Source organism: Penaeus vannamei, chromosome 24 (genome assembly GCF_042767895.1).
Source record: "Penaeus vannamei isolate JL-2024 chromosome 24, ASM4276789v1, whole genome shotgun sequence".
NCBI lineage: Eukaryota > Metazoa > Arthropoda > Malacostraca > Decapoda > Penaeidae > Penaeus > Penaeus vannamei.
In genome coordinates, this window is record NC_091572.1 from 25,146,897 (window position 1) to 25,154,396 (window position 7,500).

Consider the following 7,500-nt stretch of genomic DNA (forward strand, 5'->3'; position numbering starts at 1 on the left):
TCTAAAACAATAAAAGCATTACAAACAAATAAAAATATTACAAATACAAAAAAAATAAAACTTTACAAAATAAAAGCGGGATCTCAGGCCAGCTAACTACAGAAGCGGTGGTCCTGGGCACTCCGGTAGTTCCAGGTATGGTTCGTCGTGCGAGTAACGTCAGTCTCGCTTGAGAGCCCACACGAAGTAGACGTATTGCTGTGGTCTGCAGGGAAGGATGTAATAAATGTAAATTTCTGATGGTGAAGTGATGATACCTTACCATACCCAGTCTTACCACGACTGAGGTGCATGTTGGGATGGACGTACTGCTGAAAGCAACATCGTTGCACCTGGCTCCGCGTCGTCAGGTAACCATGGGTCGACGTAATCAGGGTCATGGTATGGTGATGCATCTGGGAACGTCAGCTCCTCCTCCAGCTTAAATGGGCGCAGCTGGTTAGCGTGGCAGTTACGCTCCGAAAACGGGGGAGACAGGTCCTGAACGACGTAATTAACAGGGCCCAACTTCTTCACGGCCTTCGCAGGGTCTTGCCACCGGGGCCCTAAAGCACGATCAGGTCCTGTTTGCGTAGTCTTTATCTTGTAGAGGACCAGGGCGGCCTCAGGTTACGGTTGTGATATGCTGCATATTCCTGACGAGCCTTACGGGATGCTTCCTGCGCTGCTTTCCTCGCAACATCCAAGGCCTCACGTAGCTTGCAATGAGCATCTTCTCCTGCTGTAACATGGTTGCTCAAACCAACCGGGAAATGGCCTGGCTGGCCTGTCAGCAAGTAAAGGGGCTGATCTCCGATAGCCCTGTGGATGGCAGAATTTATGGCAAAACGTACCTGGGGTATGTACCGATCCCAGTCTAGGGGCTGGTCTTCTACCAATGTTGCAAGAGCATCTTTTACAACCCGATTCGTTCTTTCTACAAGACCGTTTGCCTGTGGATGGAAAGCGGTTGTAACGTGAGTTTGAACGGTCAGGTCCTCACATACACTGCGAAAGAGGGCATTATTAAATTCAAGACCGCCGTCAGTCTGAAGCAATCGTGGTGGACCAAATAGAGTAATGAAATGATCAATTATTGCTCTTACTACTGTCTCTGCTTCCTTGTTGGGTAAAGGTACGAGCTGTAGGTACCGTGTCAACTGATCTACCATTACCAGGACATAGCGATTCCCACTCGAAGAGCTGTGCAAGTCCACCAAATCGGCACTGACACGCTCCATGGGATGCACAGCTTCAGGTGCATGCTGCAAAGGGGCATGCCTACCTATGCCCTTCCTCTTCTGACAAGTTTTACAGGACGGTACGTACTTGCGAGTCTCTCCCAGCATGTTAGGGAAGTAGAACAAATCACGTAGCTTATTGTAAGTACGGTAAATGCCATGATGTGCTGCAACAGGGGATGCATGAGCAATTTTTATCGCATCCTTACGTAGAGTCCTTGGCACAACGAGCTGCTCGACAATTCGTTCTGGGAGATGCCTTAATCTATACAGGACTCCATTTCTTAGTTCAAACTCGTCCAGGGGCAATGGCGGTCGTTGCTGGGGCACCGCTCTTTCTTCCAAGAACATTACTATTTCGTGCAACAAGGGGTCCTTTAGTTGCTCAACCCTCATTGCATAAGGATCTGGAGAAGAAAGGGATATGGGTGCAACATCACGTGAGAGCATATCAGGGACATAATTGATTCGACCCTGCTTATATTTAATCTGGAAGTTATGGTCTGCCAGTTCTGCACTCCAGCGGCTCATCCGTGGACTTTTAGTTCTTCTAGAGAATACATACGTGAAGCGTCGTCCGTACAGGTAAGCATCAAAATGCCTCATGCTTTCCACAACTGCAAGTGCTTCAAGGTCGGTGGCACTATACCTGGTTTCTGCACCACGTAGTTTGCGGCTGGAGTAGGCTATAGGATGAAGCTCATTTTGGTCATCAGTCTGCATAAGACATGCACCTATAGCTACCTGTGATGCATCTGTATGCAATTCAAAATTTTTCTCAAAGTCAGGTTTGGCTAAAACTGGAGCAGTTATTAGAAGATCTTTCAGTTTAGTAAAAACATCCCTTTGGTCTGGTCCCCACACAAACCGCACATCCTTTCTGGTTAGTCTGGTGAGGGGTGCTGCAATCTTTGCATATTTCGGTACAAATTTCCTAAAGAATCCAGCAGCACCAAGGAATCTGCGTAACCCTTTCTGATTCTTAGGAGGCAGCATTTCTTCAATGGATTTCACCTTCTCAGGGTCTGGCAGGAAACCCTTTGGAGTGACTCGGTAGCAAAGAAATCTGAAATTACTCATGGCAAAATCACATTTTTCCAGATTTAATTTAAACCCTGCCTTATCCAACAGTAGCAGAGTCTCATTAAGGTGTTTAATGTGTTCCTCAAAAGTGGCACTATGCACAACTATATCATCCAAATATGCGATGGTGTGCTTACCTAGAACAGGTGACAAAACAAGGTTGACTGTCCTTTGGAATGTAGATGGAGCTGTACATAATCCAAATGGCATGCGACGGAACTGGTATAGCCGATGTCCATCTGAAAAGGCGTTTTTTGGACGATCTTCAGGCTTCACCGGGATGGACCAGTAGGCGGAGCGAGAGTCCAGTAAAGTGAATACACTAGTTCCTCCTAGTTCATCCAGAAGTTCATCCATCCGGGGTAGTGGGTAGCTGTCAGCTATAGTAACAGAATTCAGGTACCTGTAGTCCACACAGAACCTCAATGTGCCATCCTTTTTCTTCACAAGGACTACAGGTGACAGCCACGGGGACGAAGAAGGTTCAATCACTCCGGCCTTGAGCATTTGTTCACACTCCTCACGAATGTGCCTTTTAGCTGCTTCAGGAAGACGCCACTGACGCTGACACAAAGGATGCTTCTCTTGTGTTGGGATCTCATGTACAATGTCTGGAACTTCCCCAATAGCAAACTTATCACCTGAAAAGAGTCGTGGGTATTGGGCAAGAACCTTACACACCTGAGACTTACGGTGATCAGACAGATGTTTGAGAGAAATCTTTTCCAAGGCACTTGTAGGTACGGCTGCCACAGGAGTGTCTGCAATGGATGCAACATTGCCAGGTGCTTCAGGGGTGTCATACATTTCCTCAACCTCATGAAGTTCGACCAGGTGCGTTCCATTTCTCAGCTTGACTGGATTGAGTGTCGGATTAACAACCCATACCACGGCTTCTTTAGACGAGGGCTTAATAACTTCGCGTGGCAAGATCACAGAATATCCAAGTCCCTCAACAAGCAATTGTTTTCCAATTAATGCATCTGGAACACGTATAGGCACGTCTTATCGCAGCTCTTGCAGGTGGCACTGGCACTGACATACCCTTCATCTTCATCCCGACTGCTGTGAGCTCCAGTGAATCCTTGTTCACATACCTTACTGTAAATGCCTTCCCTCTAAGGCGGAGGTACGAGTTATTGGTTCGTGAATCATAGCCGAGGCGGAAGTCAAGCCTCTTCAGGAGATCAATACCAATTAAGATATCTCCTGGAAAATCTACTCCATCAACAATGCAGACTCGATGAGTAACTATATTTTTATCATTAATCTGCAATATGACGTCACGCTCACCTGTGATTGCAAGCGATGCTCCTGAGGCACCTTGAAGCCGCCTCCGAGGTTCATAAGTTCGTGAAGGGGCGATCAAAGTCTGCGCACTATGTTTCAAAAGCGTTGCCTCCGAGCCCGTATCGATGAAGGCGTTAATCATCTTGCCTGAAATCATCAGCCTCACCATCGGTCGTCCTTGACGTGGGCTGCAGGTGGGGGTTGAGGGAATTGCGGGCGATGGCTCCCGTGTCACTGGACCTCGGGTATTGCAAGGGCTGGCCCCACCTAGTTCCTCCGGCGACAGGGGCGCTTCCGTCAGAGGGTGGCGGAAAGGGGCAATCCTTCACCAGGTGTCCCTCCTGTTGAGACCGAAAACAGGCAAGAAGACGCGGGCGATAGCGGCACTCTGTGTTGTCATGGCGCGAGGTTCGATGGTATGAGCACCAGCGAGTTCTGCGATGTTCGGGCGGCTCTTCTACAGGGGCTACAGCTCGAAGAGGTCGAGGAGGATGGCGATCGGCTAGTGGCTCCGTCCTTGCAACACCTGTAAGAGTATTCCAGATCCGCTGCGCCGTTTCCACCAGTCGATCCAGAGGCAGCTCATCGATAATGGCAAGGTATTCACGGAGCCAGAGCGGAAGTCCTTGCAGGAAGAGCCTCTTCAAAAGGGGCTCAGGATTCCCAACAACATCAGGATAATCCCGCACTCCCTGGTAAACGATCCCCTCTAGCTGTTGAAAGAAATCTTGTGGTCCCTGTGTGGTGGTCATCCTGCACTCGTTCAGGATCGTGAAGAAATCTGTTGAGGAGCAAGTGCCGCGAAATTTCCTCCTTAACAGCGTCTTGAAAATGGCCCACTCACGAATACCATCGAACATAGGGGAGTTTACGGTAAGGTCTGCCGGTCCCTTGCAAGATGCTTGCGCAGCCGAGATGAAGGTTGCATCTGTTGCTGGTTTCGCCACATTTTCAATGTGTCTTATCCAGGCCTCCACTTCCTGGTTGCGACGGAGAGGTTGCGCGGCAGGTGTATCTCCTCGAAAAGGTGGTATGGATTCCTTATCCACAACCACGTTAAAGATGGGGAGAGGAGCAGGCGGTGGCGGCGAGGCTGCAGGACGATCACGATCTTCAGCCGCCCTCAGACGAGCTTCGAGTTCCTGGTTCTTGGTCTTATATTCCCGCAACTTCAGAGTCACGTGATCCAGCCTCCTCATCAATTCATCATACATGGTGATCTCCTGATGCATTGATGCCCGCTCCAATCCGGTGTCACCAACAGGCTCTTGCTGCTGTTGCTGCTCCAGCTGTTCCTCCTGCGGTGACTCTCTCTTATCACCTCTTCCTCTTACCATCTTGGCGAGTAATGGCTAAGATGCAAAGATATGCGTGTTATCTATCGCTTATCACCTCTGGCACCTCAGGCAAGCACCACCTTGAAATGTTGCGCACTGTAGTATCACTATGTTAGTTACCGTAGTCACGAACTGTCCTTGTAGGCACGATTGTTAATTACCACTAGGCGTCTCCACAATTCACAATCACGGTATACAGTACGAGAGCACATTAATTACACGAAGCACTAAAAGCACGTTATACACACGAAGCACTAAAAGCACTAAAAGCACGTTATACACACGAAGCACTAAAAGCACTAAAAGCACGTTAAACACACGAAGCACTAAAAGCACTAAAAGCACGTTATACACACGAAGCACTAAAAGCACTAAAAGCACGTTAAACACACGAAGCACTAAAAGCACAAAGCACGTTAAACACATAAAACACAAAGCACGGTAAGCACATAAAGCACAAAGCAAGGTAAGCACATAAAGCACAAAGCAAGGTAAGCACATAAAGCACAAAGCACGGTAAGCACATAAAGCACAAAGCAAGGTAAGCACATAAAGCACAAAGCAAGGTAAGCACATAAAGCACAAAGCACGGTAAGCACAAAGCACGGTAAGCACATAAAGCACAATTTAACATTTAATCATGAACACTGATTACATCTTACCGTCAGCACAAAGTTAAATTCATATGCACGTACTTTAAATCACAACCTAACTTTAACAGAACACTTATCATTGGTTATGATGGACAAACTGCCGTATACACGTACTTGGCGGTTGTGAAAACACGATCACATAACATGAAATTGCTTTAAGCACAAGCACTATCACTGATCACATTTACAATTACTATGCAACCGAGCATTCAAATCACTGCATTTGAAACTGCGTAATCACAGGCACTGGTGGTTTAAACACACTAAGAATTAGCACTTGGGCACACAGGTCATTATACACTTTGTATGTTGAATTTTTACAAAGTGCAGCCCTTTTCCATCTGTAAAACACTAAATAGTGTAGAAACATTTAATAAAAACACAAAACAGCTAGAAATTCAAAAATGCAAAGTAAAAATACAGAAAAACACTGCTTAAAATTAAATTTTAAAAGCCCAAAAAGTATAAAAACACCATTATGATAAAACAAACTAAACGAGCAAAAACCCAATCAAGAAGCATGGACACATAAATCCCTTAAAGTCCTTTAGCATTGCTAATTGCATGCAATTGATCCTCACCGCGTATGCCACCATTTTACGTTGTAGTGTTTACCCCTGTGAGACACTTTCAAAACTACAACGCGGGTCTTGCAGAGTGCAACTTGCGAACAGGGGAGCTGCTTTCAAAAGGGTGGTAGCTGGCGTGTACTGCAGAATGACCCGCTCGTCACAACCCTGAAGCCCTTAACCCCGTAAGTAAGACTTACTATTATCTTTAAATTAATTATTTACTTTTTCCATCTTTTACAATTTTATTTCATTAATATCAACTGTGTCCATTCTCCTTTTAAAACCAAATAAAAAGTAAAATAAACAAACCAAGGATAAAACGAAACCAAAGCATAAAAAGGAAAACCTGAGATCCCCTCAGTCTGTATATTCTCAAAGGTTACAATGCGTATAACACATCCTAACCGGCCTCTTACAAAACATGAATATACTTATCTTTCTCTCTTGTAGGAAATCGAAGAAACAAACAACAAAACAGGAGACGTCCAGTGAGGCCGGGCGCTCCGTGAGCAGCACTGAACTGCCGAGCCAACAACCCAAGAGAGAGTCTAGCATAAACAGGCTCTTTATATAGGTTCTTATAGAATGTGTAAATAATAAAAATGAGTGAAAATAAAAGAAGTTTACTTTACAAAATTAAAAGAAATTAAAATAAAACTAGAGGCCGTGAGAAAAAGCTAAAATAAATAGAACATAAAAATACGAAAAATAAAAGGCTCCAGGGACGCAAAACTGCAGCTGGCTACCGCCGATCCCCACAGATGGTGCTGGTGCTGGCTAGAAAAGGGGGGACTCGCCTAGTCTGGACTCCTGCTTAGTGGGGGTACCTCACGTCCACTACAACGCAATCGCCGTCGGGTCCTACAGTAAATATGATATCCTCTTCGAAGAGGAACATAAAGTTTCAGGGAGGGATCATAAGAATAGAAAACAAGGGAAGGCTGGACATGCCGATAAGCGACAGCAACAGGCCGACGAAAATCGTCAGGCTGCCCTTAAGCTCGCTTTGCTGCAGATGCAGACAGCTTTCCTTGGGAAGGACAAAGAAATCCTGGTGGACAGGATCCTGCTGGCGGGGCCTGGCAACATGAAGGCCCTTCTTCTCAAGATTCTGCCCCCGAATCTGGCCAAGGTCACCGAGAGCATGACCGTCAGTCGCTCTGGCAGGTCGGGGCTCTACGATCTGGCGACGATGCTAGAGGCCGAAGAAGAGAAGTAGCGAAAGGAGGCGATCAGGAGGGCTAAGCTGGAACGCGCTCAGCAGGTCAAGGCCATCCGTGCTCCGGCAGTTGACAACGGCAAGCAGAAGCACCAGCCGGGCCGGAGCAAGCATCGTCACGGCTAG